The sequence below is a fragment of the Falco naumanni genome, chromosome 3, assembly GCF_017639655.2.
Source record: "Falco naumanni isolate bFalNau1 chromosome 3, bFalNau1.pat, whole genome shotgun sequence".
Classification (NCBI taxonomy): Eukaryota; Metazoa; Chordata; class Aves; order Falconiformes; family Falconidae; genus Falco; species Falco naumanni.
Window position 1 is genome coordinate 47,488,781 of NC_054056.1, and position 15,904 is coordinate 47,504,684.

A 15,904-nucleotide genomic window follows, 5' to 3' on the forward strand; every position below is an offset into this window, starting at 1 on the left:
AGTAAAGCCAACTCATATATTCCACATAATTGCCATAGGTACTGCTATAACAATATCCGCTAAAAAAAAAAAAAAAAAAAAAAAAAGAAAAAGAGTCAAAACGCCTAATCCAAAGAAGAACATTACTATTTTATTTTGATGATGGCTAAAGACAGCTCATCTAGGACACTTGGAGGCATATTGAGGGGACAACAAGAAGGAGGAAGAAGAAGATGCATAGCAATTCTTTGCTTTATATTCATTCCACAAACAGAGGGTTTCAATTTCCAGAGCTGTCAGTTTACCCTTTCTTTTTTTAACTTCTATTGTATTCAATTAAAAAGGCTTTTCAAAGGTACATTTAATTACTTCAATCTTTTCTTTTTAAGAAATGTTTCAGCTTTTTTTGTTCTTGTAGGCTTGCTCCAGAATGCTAATATCTTCTCCCTCAGCTACACTCCAACCCCAAGCAAAATCATGTTAAAGCAAGTAATGCTTTCTGGACGAAAGTTTTATTTTCACACACAGCCAGAATGAGTTATATTGCACCTGCATGAATGATGTTTCCCTTATTTTATGAAACTGGAAGACAGCCAAGTTGTACAGTGTTTCTGTAGGTGCAGAGTTTTTTTCACACGCCTCTTCCCAGCACCACCTGCTTCAATGATTTGGGTGTTCCCCTCAGGTAGGTCACAATTTAAAACATGTTAGTACCCAGATTGGCCACACCCGGAGATAATACACTCTTTTTTTTTTTTTTTTACAATGGTTGTGTTAGCCAAATATGACATAGTGATCTATGTTAGTTATTTTTTGAACTTTCATAAGTGTGTTTGTTATTGGATGTCAGAAGTAGCTGATGCTATTATACAGAGATTTCCAGAACCATGGCATAAGATCCAATTAGATAGTAAACAAAAACATTTGGACTAAGGAAATGGAAAGCTGAATGAGGCCAGTAATCCAGGTTCATTATCTTGTCTCTAGCACTAGATGGTGAAAGGCATTGAAAAGGAAAGCACAAGAAACACTGCAGGGGACTGCAATTTTATTATCATCTCTTGCTGAAGTTCACAGGCAGTGGGACACGGGAATCTAGTTTGCAATGACCATACTCTACCCCCTAAAACAGTGGACTTCATTTCCTGCTGGTCTCAACCCAACACCTTTTGCAGCAGCTTGCTCAGACAAAAATAAACTAAATCCAGCTCCACAGTGGGAAAGTCTGTCTATTTGGTGTGTAAAACAATTCAATCCCAGTAAATTTTCTGTCTATTTTTCTGCTTTAAACAGCTTTTGTTTGGTTAATTGGTGCTGTAGGCAGATAACCAATTTTCTCCTGTGGAGGGATTAGCAGAATTCCATTGTTGAGATGTTCTAATTGTTAATTTGCATGCTTGAGAAAGATTATAGTTTTGATTGTGAAACCTACTAGGGTTGATTTTTTTGGCCTGAACAAAGTAGAGGAAATATAGGGTTTTGTACTTAATTAATATCTACATGGTATCAAGCATTGGACAACATCAAACACAATTATGAAGCATATTTAAAGAACAAATGCCTCTAATTCTCCTCTTTGGGAGAGTTTATGGCCAGCTCTGTCCCCAGAGGAAGTTAGAGAAATGCTAAGGCTGAAAAGTCCTCTAAAAGCTGTTAAGCTCACAAAGGATTGTGGGAGCCCAGCAAACCTCACTCCTGCCACTGTTCTAACTTCACAAACTCTAGGAGTTCTTCCCTAACTTTGCCCTTTTTTTCACAGTGAAAAATGAAATAAGGTTGTTATTAACTTGAGATGGATAATTAGAGGAAAAATCCTACCGAAGACAAGGCACTTTGAAGTTTTCATATGAATTAATAGATTGTGATAAACCTATAGGGGGGAGGGGTGGAGGGGTGGGGAACTTCATTCTTCATATATGCCTGGAAGCTCATCAGAAAGTTACTAACTATCATATCAGGTCTGGGAATTTTATCCCATCTAACTAACTTGGGCTAAAACCTCTTCCAGCATTAGGCACTGTTTCTGGAAAATGCAAGAGAATTTTCAGTTTCTTCTTTAGGAGTACGTTGACCCATTTACACGGCTGCTGCTTGTGAAGAGATGTGGCACTAACATTGTCCTCAGGTGGTATCAGTCACTGTTAATTTTAATCCCTTCTTTACTTCACTGTTTGTGCTCTGTTAGTATACAAATAGTGACAGGAGATCTGGTATTTTGAATTTCTGATGCAAAAAGTCCTGCTCCCCTGTGGTCTGTTGGAGCCTTTTACAGCTGTGATAAATGATCACAAAGTCACTGCAAAATGTCCTCACATTAATAAGTTTCTTACTAGAGTACTGGAACTCCTTACATAAAACAATGGAAATACAAGACCATCTTCAGCTTATGGATAAGTAAAGCTTTGTGAGTGTTACAGTCAAGTTCTGAAGACGGGTGCGGTGTACCAGGACAAGGCAAATTAAAATGGTGAAGGAAAGATGCATCAAGTGCATGGATCAACAGCTACTGTGAAAAACTATTGCTTGGAAGTCAGAAACTAAGAAATGTCTGAAAGGTGGCAGAATAGAAGGCAGCCACTGTCTTCCACTGAGTCGCAAAAAGAAAAAAATACAAATGGTATCTGGGAGGGTTGGGGTTTTTTTGTTTGTTTTGTTATTTTTTTTCCCCTCTTGCTCTGCTCTGTCCTTTGGGAGTCTAAAATGAGAAAAAACAATTTCTGCAGAGTTGTCCTCTTGTGATCAAAGGAAGGATGTGAAGAATCAAAATATCCATTGGTTTAAGTGAGGAGATCCTAAAATATCCATACATAGTTTTGATAATTATGTACTGGTGAGCACTACACAATGAAAGTATTTGGTTTTAGCTGACAAAGAGAAAAGGGAATAAGAGAAGATCAAAGCAAACCAAATAAAATTGAAAGCTTCACACAAACATGGACAGATAAATGTTTTCTGTCTTTGCTACATTTCATAACACGAGACAAATGTCTCTGTGAGCATTATAAATTTTATTGCTGATTGCATTAAGACTTTTGGGTGAGTAATCCATTCTGTATGTACTAGCTTTGCTCCCTTCCATCTAAAAAATCCAATTCTTCATAGCCATTCCAGCTAGACCTTGTTCCAATAGGATGATTAGATGAGAAGTCAGTAAAAGGCTAATGTTGGGTTCATCTGTAATCATCATCTTAAATAGTATCTGTATGCTAAATATCAGCACTTTTTGTTTTTTCAACAATAGGCAATATAGAAAGGTTACATAAGAAAAGTGCCTTGTGGGGAGGTGTTCATGATACCTGACACAGCTGGTAGAGGTCATAAAGGTTTTGAGTGCATAACGAATGTGTAGATGGACAGTTACAAAATTGTTGGGGACTCTTTTCTAGGCTGCTGAGCAACGTTATGCTGGGCTGAGACATTGCTTATATTCATTATGGCAAAAGTCAACAGTATTCTCCATGCAGAAAAAATATGAATGATCAGTTGCTGTGTTTTGGTTTGTGCAATTTTAGGAGCCCAACATTTGGTACTGATATTGAGACTGTTCACAGGTCACCATGTGTAACCTCACTTCCATTCACTATGCATTTTTCCTAAAGATAGGACAAATATAGACCCTCCTCCCATTAGGTGGAGGGGCTATAATAAGAGACCATTTAGATAATCCAAATCTGAAATGATAGTGAATAGCACAGGGCAAATAAAAACTTTAGCATCCCCCCTTGACAGTGACAAGCAGTGACAGCCTTTAGCCACTGGGACATGGCTGAACTGGTGTGGCCCTGATTAAAATGGAAAAGCCTCAGCAACCATGAAGCTGAGGAACGCTGAGGAATTGGCCATTGTAGCCAGTGGTGGAAAAGGTAAGTCCACGTCCAGACTCTGGAAAACAGCTGCTGTTTTCTCTTTGTTCATATTAATTCAAGCACTTTGCAAAATGCTTCCAGACTAGGTGGGCTATTTAGTAACAAAGTATGTCATTCAATCATTACTGTTATTAGATTGCTTGCCCTTAACAGCCCCTGAATAACCTTAAACTGTGTATGTGTTTTATTTTTAGTTTTGGCTGCTTAGCTGGATATCATTTACTGATCCTCAGTGTCCATGGAACCATCATGGCAAAACTGTTTAAGAGACAAGCAAAACAGATATTTACAGACTAGGCCAGGTGGGGTTTTTTTGAAGTTTTTTTCTACATTGACTAAATGTAGAATACCCAAGATTCTCATGTTTAGTATCCTTCATAGTCTTCTGAGAAATAAACTAAAATCTATGGACTAGGATGAAACAAGTTTTCATTCAAACTTCTCCATGATATTCAATTAAACTCTACTTTAAAGTTGTCTTGGAATGTTTAGTCTTGACTCTGTGTTTTGGTTTGAGACTTTGTACCGTAGTCCATGTAATCCCAGCAGGCTCTAGATCTGGGAGCAAGAGTTAGATGGTAACCTAACCAAAATGTTTTGATCATTGCTTTTGAAATACTATCATTTCCATCAGAGAATTTTCTCTTGTAGTTTCCAGGTCTGCAGGTTTTGATATAGGAAAGGCTGGATAAAACTTCAGATTTCTGGATGGTTATGTCGGTTAAGGTCTTGGAGGCCTGTGCATCTTCTATGCCATGGCTCCAATCTCTGTCCCACAAGGACAAATATTAAAGACTGATGTTACACTTTTTCAAGGTATTTTAGCTAAGAAAATGGAAAATTGTATTTTTTAAGTAGTATATACAGGAAAAAACTGATGTTTTGAAATTCAGCTTTGATTGCTCACTGACCTAGTGATTAGTCAAGCCTAGGCAATTTTAATTATCTGTAGATCAGAAATAGCACTAGGCTGCAGAAGTCAAATTAGAGTGGGCCCAGACTACACTATATGCAATGTATTGGGTCACACCAAAAAACTTCATTGGTAGTATAACATGTCAAAATTAGTCACTTAAGAATGTAAACAGCTCCAGAAACAGGAATGAGCAGGCCTCCAGCCATCTGCTTTGTGTGATAGTCCTGCTTTTTCACTGTAGGCACTGATATTTGTTCACTCAGCCAGATGATCGTCGTCTTAGATTCAGCTGAGTGTCCCGAAGTAGCAAAGAGCTGGAGATGTCAACAGATTGTGATGCCTTCCGGTAGAGGCACAAGGCTCTGGGCTCAGCAGGCAGGAGCAACATTAACAGCTGGTACATCCCAGGACCTCTTTTCCATCTTCTCCTCTGATTTTTTGCTACAGATGTGAGAGGCAAACGATCTTGTCATTATTAGCAAAGGCACCCTGGAGTAACCCTATGCTCCTTTTTAACTCAAGCCAGCAACAAACCTTCCTCCCCCATCCTCCCTCCCCCTCTCTTTCCCTCACTCTCACCTCACTCCTCACTCTGTTCTGTGCTATTCTGACATTCTGAATTTAAATTTGATTTAGAGTATATTATTTTCATCAGAATTATAACTTCTACCTAGTATATTTTTTTGCTGCCTGTTCTGCAGCAGCTGATTCTTATGGACCTGATTCCTCATTTTATGCAACTAGATTTATCTGGGTTAAATTGTATTGAGATAGATTTGTAAAGTACTATAAAATAACACTGAGATCTTGAATAGAAGTAATTAATGTTTTTTTTATTTTTTTGGCACCAAAAATATGGAAAGTGTACACTAGCCATGCAACCAGAAAACAAAGTCTAAAATGCATGATCAAAAGAAAACATTAGCAAGCCTCTGAACAGCAGTGGCAGCGTCAATTGCTAGTTCATATAAAAGAGTCAGTAGGGGATTAGGCAATTGCTGTACAAAGAATAAACCAATGATTTCTTGAAAATTAGTGTTCAGCTGATAGCCGTTTAATTAAACTGTTTGCTTTAGCATTTGTGATTTTTAATGGAATTTCAGGAGAGGGTAAAGGGAGGAACTGAAGGATAAAATTTAATACAGTCAGAGAAAGCTTTTATTTCTTTGCTAAATCATAGTGTTTTGATACATTGTCATTTCCATCAATAGACTGATAGATGAAATATTGAACATAGCAACAGCTTGTGGGAAAATCATCCTAAATTTAACTGAAAAGTAAATAGTTTGTAGTGTCTTCACTGCACAGCCATGCTTCAGAGATGCTAAGGACCAATGTAAGAGGAAAAGTCTTACACCAGAGATGCAAAACTCACTTTCAGAGTTAATGAGCTGCTTCAGTGATCTGTGTGGAAAAAAAAAATGGCATTGGGAAATGGTGCAGTAAAAAAAGGTCATTTCGATTGCTGAAAAAAAAAAAAGTGAAATGGTAGACATCCTCACACCAAAATCTTTATGAAGTTAAAGACTAATATTTCAGTACTCATCAGTGGGAGTGAGGAAGAAATATTTCCTAAGAATGATCAGGTGAACTTACGCTACCTTTCAAGCTTCTGTCAAGTACTGGAGAAAGCATATTAAACTTAACAGGACCCTGATATGATCAATTACAGCTGTGTTACTCTGTGTGGGTCACATCACCTTTATTTCCGAACTTAAATGCTGTGCCGCTTACTTGGACAGAAATTAAGTGTATTATAAAAGAGGAAAGGCATACATTAGGAACTGTAAGTCAGGAAAAGTTTTTCTCAGTTACATACACCAACTCTTATAACAATGTAGCCTCTCTGTCCTTACCAGAAAACCTGATTATGTGGCAAACTTTGGATGAGATTCTGTTTGCCATTGCCCTTTAATAAATGTATGGAAGGAGAAGGGGCAGGCTGGTCAATGATGCCCTTCAGCCCTCTGACAGTCCTGATTCTGAGGTCAGGTTGAGAGGACATCTAACCTACATCAATTGGGTTAATCATAAATGTCATGAACATTTTAATTAAACAGTCACAATGATACGATGAGCGTTTTTTATAAAAGAGCTTGTCGTCCTCTCACCCCCTCAATGCTCTTGTTAAAGCTCAGCTCACTGTGCACGAAGGAATGAAAGATTCATGAGTTGGAAAGACAGCAAGGGAAGAGGAACATGGCTCTGTAATAGTGATGGGCAGCATACTTGGTAAGGCAGCAGTGCATCTCAATGGCTCTGGTGTTCAGTCTATACTCATGTCTTCACAAGCTTGTATTGCCCCTCATCTCTTCTTGCCAGTTGAGCTTCTACTTAAAAGCTATTTTTGAACTTTGCCAGACCCCTTACAATTAGCAAGAATGTACCAAAACCAGAAGTTACACAATAGTCTGACCTCCCTGGCCCCTGCTATCTAGCTATTAGCCTATCATAATGTTTGATTTAATAGTATTACACATGGTAGTACCATGATACGTTTTTGTTATAATGAAAATTTTAGATGGTATTGTTCATGCCCATGCTGTGATTTAGTGGTCAGGCTGCTCAGGGTATATAAGAGCAGAGTCTTTAATTCCTACCTTTTTTGTTCCTAATTCTATAATGAACTTGCCTGGGTAGGGTCAACACCAAGAATATTTTAACACCTCCTGATATTTAAGTAGTCTTGTGAAAAAAAGTCAATTGGCATACCTGGTCTGAAAAATGTTTGGCTATCACAGTGACAAGTATTTAAATCACAATTGTATTGTTCTTATAATGAAATGGACTGGAAACTTCTTGCAGTATAGTGTGTGGTGTTTATTACTGAAGAAAAAGCAAATCAATCTAACCTGGTCATAAATTTACCCCAAAAGTTTTTGTGTATAGATGCATTACAGATGCTGTGGTGGAAGGATCAAATTGTCCCTGCACAAAAATGTCAACAAATCTGGTCAAGTATAAACACAACAGGTCCTGCACACTTGCTGTCCAGCCAGTTTAGCCTATTTATCATCTATCAAAGTCCTGTCTATCTCTCAGTCTACTTCTCCAGGGAAGCACGGTAAGGATAGAAGGGTGGCATGTTTTGACTTTTGACTCAGGTAACAGGAAAACAAAGATAATAGAAAACACACATAAGTTAGGTTGTGAATTTAGTATATTCACCTTTGAAAAAAATTGTAGAGAAGATTTCTGTAGATTTCTGTGAGTGGACTTGTGTGTAGAAGATTCTGTGTAGCAGATTTCAATAACATGGCATGGTAATCACTAATATAGGCACAAATTAAACAGACTCTCTTATTATTGTTATTAATTTGCATTGGTTTCTTTTGTACTCATAAATTTATGCTAAGACAACAAGGTAGTACTTTAAAGTGGTCATTGGGTGTGTGGAAAGGAATATGATAATCTTTAAGTTCAGACTTACTTAAAAGACAAGAAAGCTCAGTTCTTTGGAAAAAACAGATGTCTTGCACAACATTTTAAATTTATTTATACAGAATGATGTGTCATAAGTGCTAGCTAACAGCTATTCAGTTTATGCAAAATATCTGTATATTTTTATAAATGTAAATGAATATTGTTTATATTTTGTCTACTTTCTTCTTTCAATTCATTTTCCCTTAGTGTCATGCATCCTCTTCTTTGTATTTCCCACCTAGGCAGAAAGAACAGTACAGTCATCCTGATAATAAATATGCAGCAGTACTAGGTGCAAGAAGATTTGTGCAGTCTTCACTGGAAAAGACTAGTGCAGCAGATATACTAGAGTGGATCAGAATAGATTGCTGAAATCAAGTAGAAGCATGCTTCTGTCCAAAGCAAACGTGTCTCATGTGACAGCTCCATTATACTAAAAAGCAAAAAATGGGAGTTTCATGTAGTATGATGCAAATCATAGTTCTCTTTAAGGAAGACTTTGGAGTAGTAAATTATGATCTTGTTTAAACTGTGATTCATCTTGTAAGACAGAAATGATCTGGAGTACTTCAGAGGCTTAGGTTAAAGCTTTCTTCCTGTTTAAAAATTTTAAGTTTTGTTTCTTTTTTCTTTGAATAGCATAATGCTCTTATCTTAATTATAATGTGCCACTGTGACAGTTCATGTGGCTAGGAATTAAGCTTAACCCTTTGAAGAGAGGAGCCAGATGCTTCTTATTTTGGTTATCTGTAAAAACACAGCAATGTGCAGCAACCAATGTATTTAGTGTAAGATAGAGTACCCGATAACTTGTACACATTACCCAGAAAGTAGGAAGAGGTCAGTTTTGGCCCTCACACAAACATCACGTTTCCTTGCACAGGAGAAAACTATTCTGCTGAGCGAAGCCTGGTATTGGAAGCCCAAGGAACCTTTTATTATGTCATCTACTACTGTTAAACTGTTAACTACTGTGACTTGCTCAGTCTAAACAAGAAGTGTGGCAATATGCCACACTAGGCAAAAGTGTTGTGTGGACAGGGAACTGTATGGGGCACAAGCTGCCCCACTTCTCATGCCTCACCTTGGGCAGAGGGAGAAGTCAGGACCTGGACCCCATGCAGGCACTTCCCTACCCATCACGTCACTCCAGTTCCAACACCTCTGGGCACTGCACCTTCTCGAGTTGCCATTCCCTTTTCCCCTCAGGGAATGGTCCTTGCTTTCACTTAGGGTCAAAAATGCCTCCTGGGACCTTCATCAATATTAATGTCATTTATTCATATAGCAATTGCACTCAAAGGTCAGCAGAGAAATGAGAAACCCAGATGACTTTTCTGTTGTGGCATCGTTGTTGCACATGGGTTGTATTTATAACCTGCACTTCCTGCACAGATATCCATTCACCCCCAGCTTTGACAAAATGAAAAGACACTTGGAGCCACAATTTTTTTTAAAAAATATGTTAGAAAAATACTTAATTTTTAAAAAATTTGATTTAAAAGGTAGAAGCAAGAAGGCTGTTACTAATAATTTTTAGCTTGTTCCTTAGTATGTTCAGCCTATAATACAGTTTAAAAGTCCCATTATTGTGCAAATGATGACTTTCCTTTCTTCACTGTGGTAAAATTGAACATAGTGAAAACAATTGTAATAATATCTCAGGTAAGTGACCGAAAGGAAGCTTAAATTCCTTGGAGAAATAGGATATATTCATAACCTTTGTTTTTCATGGCAAAATGTGTAATTTTTCTTTGTTCTGGGTTCATGGCTTCCTTTTGATAAAGAGAAGGCCCTTTTCTTGCTCTTAAATTCACTTTTTTCTCTTATTCACAAAATGCCTTGTAGCTTTTAGGAAGGCAATCTCTATTCAGGGAGGCAACAGGAATGATAAGGGTCAATTAGGTTCAGTTTTCTAATTTCTTTTCCAGAGTGGCACAAGCAACTGTCAGAAAGAGATACACAGAAGGGTGTTCAGCCCAGCAGGGCTTTCCTGCAAACCTTGCTTGTGTTCCCAACTCAGCTTTGTATTTTATTTCAGTTTCAATAGAAAAGGATGGTTCTCCTCATATTTCCATCTTTGTTGATGTATGAGGATTTGCAGTGTTACCTTCAGGTTGATGCAGGCACCCTTCTGACAGGCCTGGGAAAGCACACAGAAATGCTACTCTCTGGTTATCTGGCTTTTTGTTTCAGACTTGTATTTGCACGAATTTCTTCAAAGAGGAACACAAGTGAAAAAATTGAAAAAGGTTCCAGTAGGTAAGTATGAAAACAGATTTTTCTTCTCTTTAGGACACACTTTGTCAAGAGAGGGAGGGCTTAGAGAAGATATGACACTTTTTGTACAATTTTGGTGATATTAAGAAGCAATTTTGCCTGAGAAGCAAATACACTTGCAAGGAGTACTAAACAACTCACCTGGTCCTTTGCTTTTTAATCAGAACATTATCCTGCCATTCTTTTCTTATTATTATTATTAAACTTCAACAGACCCTCATACTTTTACTGTCCTGCCTCTTTGGTTTTTTTGGTCTAAAAGCATCTTTCATGATTTGTAAAAACAAGTCTATGTTTACACATTTGAAAGACATTAAACTTACAGAAATTTCATTATCCAGTGTTTACAATTCAAGAAGCTAGGAAGCTTTTAAATTTGTATAAGCAGCATATGAGTGGACCTTCTCCCCAGGGTCTGGTTTGTTGTTTTTTTTTTGATTCATTCTGTACATAATAGGTATTTAGAATTACTGCTTTGATACATCCTATGAACTCAGTGAAAAATTACATAACCACATCTATAAAACAATTGCAAATACTTCTAGTTACTAAAAAAAAAGTCTGCATGCTTCGTTTTTAAGAGAAAGGAATATCACTGTAAAAATATTCACTCTTGTAATCAATAAACATAACCTTCCAGTGTGTTATTACAGACCTTCATTTGTTTTCAGGTTTTACTTGCAAACATTATTGGCCGCATGGCATGAAGGTCATTTTATGGAAAGTACACATATCAGATGTGACAAAGGTAACATGCTACCAGAGTATCTGTGTTTCCAGAAAAATGCTAGAATAAGCTACTACAGAGTAAAAATAAATAATAATTTTGAACTGCATTAGCTTTTACAAATGTCAGTTCTATGAAGATAGTGACTGAAAAGCAAGCATTATTCCTAGGTTTTGTTCTATATATGATTAATTTTGTCAGACCTGGTATTTGGCATTTCAAACACAAAATGAGAATTTTCTCTGTGCTTTCAGCTTCATAGCAAGAAAACAAACTTCTCAAGGGAAGCTGTTTGTTCTCAGATTTACCCATCCATCTCATATTTAGCCAACACCAAGGACAATGTTTTCTGGGCAAAAGAGTTTAGTTTTGGGGTTTCTTGTAACATGGTAGTTCCTTCCAGCATTTGTAAACTAAGAAGTTTCGCTAGAAATCTGGGCACAGTATCTCAGCTGAGTGCAGCCAGTTCAGTATCAATGTCTGAAGAACTCTCTATTCAGGCCAGATGCTTGCAATGTCTCTAAAGGTTCTTTGATTAACCGAGGTGAAACCACCCTGTATAACAGGGTCAGCACACACAAGCTTTCATTATTTTCTTCATTTACATCAATTAGAATTATGGAAGGCCTGAGGCTACTACTGACTTCTAAAAACATGATCTACTCCTAGGTGATGTTTAAATAGAGCACCAGAAAGATTACATCATATTTCATTAACAAATAAAACTTTTATTTCTTTCATCAATGACAGCAAGATTTATATTAGGTGTATTGCTAAAGCAAGTCATTAACATATATCACTCAAGGTGGTCAGACTCTGAAGAACTGGAGCTTGCTGTATATCACAACAATCAATCTAAAGATAGTGACTTTCATTTTTGCACAGACTGCAGTCAAGAAAGAATGAACATCAGCTCCAGCAGATTTTGTGAATTCCAGTTTTCTTTTTATGACAGCTTATTTAAGGGGTGTGCAAACCACTGCTTTGTATTATGGCTCAACTGGAGAATGCCTTTACCAGAATGGAGAAAAAAAAAAAAAAAAAAAAAAAATTAAGTTCGGGTCTTCTACCTTGAAAGCTAGATGAAAGGAGTATGTCTACCACACATGGAGGTGACATAGTATATCACATGTCAGAATTAGAGAGGTATTGCAGAAGTGAACCAAAAGAAACATGGTATTGATAATGCTGTAATTTTCTATGGTCCAGTGTGTAACAGCAGACATCTCTCCTGCGGATGTTGTGTTCAAGGTGAAATCAATGCCACATTTTCCTTTCCTCAGTGTGAGTTATTGCAAGTCACTGTAGCCTTGTTCAGCAAAGCAAAATTTGACTCACCAAGTGTTTTATCAACATGTGTAAGTTAATTAGTTGCAGCAACATTACTGCTGCAAATATAGCAAATATGTAAATTTTAATAAATTATTCTGAATGGTGGAATAACATGGTTAAATAACACTGGGTCCATGCTGTGGCTGTAATCCAACCATATAGGGCTGTAAACCTGAATATCCTTCCTTTTGTTTGGAAGGGCCTCTATCTACTCCACGTTATTCTTCTGATTTCCATTCCATGCCTCTGTAACACCCCCTAGCCTGTGAGGCTAGTGACCATATTCATCCTACAGATAGAGACTGGTAATAGTAGAAATTGAGCTGGAGAATATGTATATTTTCCATTACTTTTACCTGAAGTAAGTAGTAAAGACAATGACTGATGTTACAAATCCAAGTGCCAGACAAGAGTGGAACAGTCTTTCTCTGGCATCAGGAAAAGACTACAGGTACAGCCTCCTGATGGAATCCAGGTAGGCCATCAAAATTGAACCAACAGGTTGGGATTGACCAAACAGTTTATAGTTACTTTGTGATCTTAGGTCTTGGAGATCCTACAGATTTAGAAAAGGGGAGGCTTAAGAGGATCTCACAGAATTCACAGTACATATTATCTTTTTTTCCTTCTTTTTTTTTCAACATTTCTCCAGCACTTCACTTTCCATGGTATGAGTAGGAAAAGTAGATTTTGCAACAGCTAGCTCTGATAAACTGTCCTAACAGTTTTTTTGTCCTAAAAAATCTGGTCTGCCTGTGTCTATAACAATCACTTTTTAATGTGATTTTTGCACATTAATTCTAAAAATCATACAGTTTAAAACCAAGCACTGCTTTTTACCTGCCTCACATAGTACTCAGCTACTCAGCTTTTCAGTTTGCTAGTAATGTAGTTGTAATGTGCTAAAACACAGGCTAGGCCACAATTCTTGGAAGAAAGCAATGTTTTAGGCCTACTCTCGATTTTTAGAATGTATCAAACACTAGGAATTGGCTGTTAACATGACACCTAGACACCTGACTGTCTCGTCGGAGCCAACTTTGGGCCTAGAGACTGGAAAAAAAAGAAAGAAGGAATTTGGTTTTAATATGATACAGAGAACAGAGTTGGATTCACTATAGTAGTAAATGTGGTTTAAAAAGACAAGAGTATACTTCTAAGTAACAAGAAGCACTGGAAAAGTATAGAGTCAAGGGTGATGATCTGTTTGATATGGTTTTATCAGTTGTTGTTCAAGGCTGCTGGTGATGGGTCCTTACCAGAGGAGTCGAAGTTACTAGAAGCCCTCTCCTGCTCCTGTTAACTCAGAGGGGGTTCTGACTAGCTTTGAAATTTTGCACATCTTGCTTGTTCTGGGTACCCCTTACTGTTTTTACATTGCATAGTTCAACTGTATGGGACAACTTGAGAACATGGGCTACTCATGGTCTACTGTTTCACAGATCTTGGAGGAGAGAGCACCTGATCTCAGAAGAAGCGCTTAACAAGAATCTACTCAAATATTTCCAGTTAGATTTCTTACAATAAGCATGTCTAAGGCCATACTGAACACATAACTCAGGACTCTACCAAAGTAGTTTTTCACCAGCACAGATGAGCATTGCTGCTTTGCCTGTGCTGTACTGAGCATCTTGCAGATTACTCTGACTGAAAAACTTACTTTTAGCAGCTGCAATTAGTAAGTGCTAAGAAAGGAGAGGCTATAAACTGCCTGGAAGCTCTGTGGCTGGTAAATCCCAGGTGTTTTGCTGTTCCTAATTTCCCTTTGAGTTTGAGGTGAAATCAATGTGGAAAATACATGTTACAGTTGGTGGTTAAATGCTGCATGCCACCTAGATGGGCAGGTTTCTCATTCCACCTGCTGCCACATAAAAGTTGTCCTCAGAATGCAAAACATTTTCCATATGATGTGTTATTATATGAACAGTAGGTAGCTTAAATACGGATAACATAGCAGTTAAGTACTGAGGCAGTAACAATAACCACAGAGTACATTTTTCTCAGTTCATTTAGAAAAGTTCACAACCAAAAGTCAGCAATTCCCAGAACTTGGTGTATTTTACCTGACCTGTTCCATCATGACACTTTCTAACAGCTGTAATCAAACAATATTTAAATTTGCAAATAAATCCAAATACATTGTAGCAGGACTGTACTAGACACAACAGCACTTAAACACCTAATTCCTGGCTGGTAACGAACACAGCAGCAGTTCTTGCTACCTAGGCATAGATAACAAAGGCACAGAGTTCATTACACATATTAGATATTACAGTTGTGACTGTATAAAGTCTGGAGGAATGGGAGAGGGAAGTGAAATTTCTGCCATATGATCCACTGGTATATGAAATTAATGACAGGACCTTTGCTCTATCAGATACTCTCTGTTCAGCTCCTTTTTGTGAAGCTGGAAGGGATTTATTTTCATGCAGAACTTTGCCCTGAATTGATATTATAATGATTCTTGTAATTTTGGTCTTTCTCTCTATCTGATCTGATATGTTAGATGTTGACAGTAACTTTGAACATATGTTTCTTCTGTAGATTTTGACAGAGTGCTGTTATTTCCTGTATAATAACAGTTTCAATTTCCTGTTCACCATTTTAGTTTTTTCATACAGTGATCACAGAATAAAATCTTCAGGGAAGACTGAATATAGTTTGATCTATAAAGATGGCTGATTAATAAAATGATTAAACCCATTATTTGTCCCTAACAGATAACGTTGAAATGATTACACATTCCTCTTCCTTTCATAGAGCTAGTTTTATGACTGTCAAAAATAAGAGAACCTGCTTAAAAAGCTTCTGGGTTTTTAAAAGGTTAAACACTAGCTTAATAGGGGACTGCAATGAAACAACACTACAAAAATATCAACAAATCTTTGCCCATTATGTGACTTTGAAAATGGTAGAAAGTTTATTTTTATGACTGAAATATTTTTGTAAAATTTTAGAAAAATATTCATACATATATGTTTAATTAAAAAGACGTTTCTGCCAACAGTTTAGACTATAGAAATGGAATAGTTCATATTATCATCTATTATGAGCTGGAATAGATCCACTGATAGCACTGAAGCAATTTAGATGTGCTGAGCTGTATCTAAACTAAGAAATAATGCTGCACACTATGAGTGGGTCTATCAGATGCCAGTATGAACTCTGTGCATGGTCTAGATTTAATGTGGTCCTGCAACCTGAACACCTGTCAGCAACTAAAGCATGGTCAGGTTCCCTTTTGGAGCATTCCTTCTTGTTGAGTTTCATCTGAAAGTAACACTGTTTGTGCTTCTGGACACTCTTCAGTGTGAACCAAAGCACCATAAAAGATGCAATTTCACTTCAAAAAACATTCCTGATCCAAACTGCACTGACAGT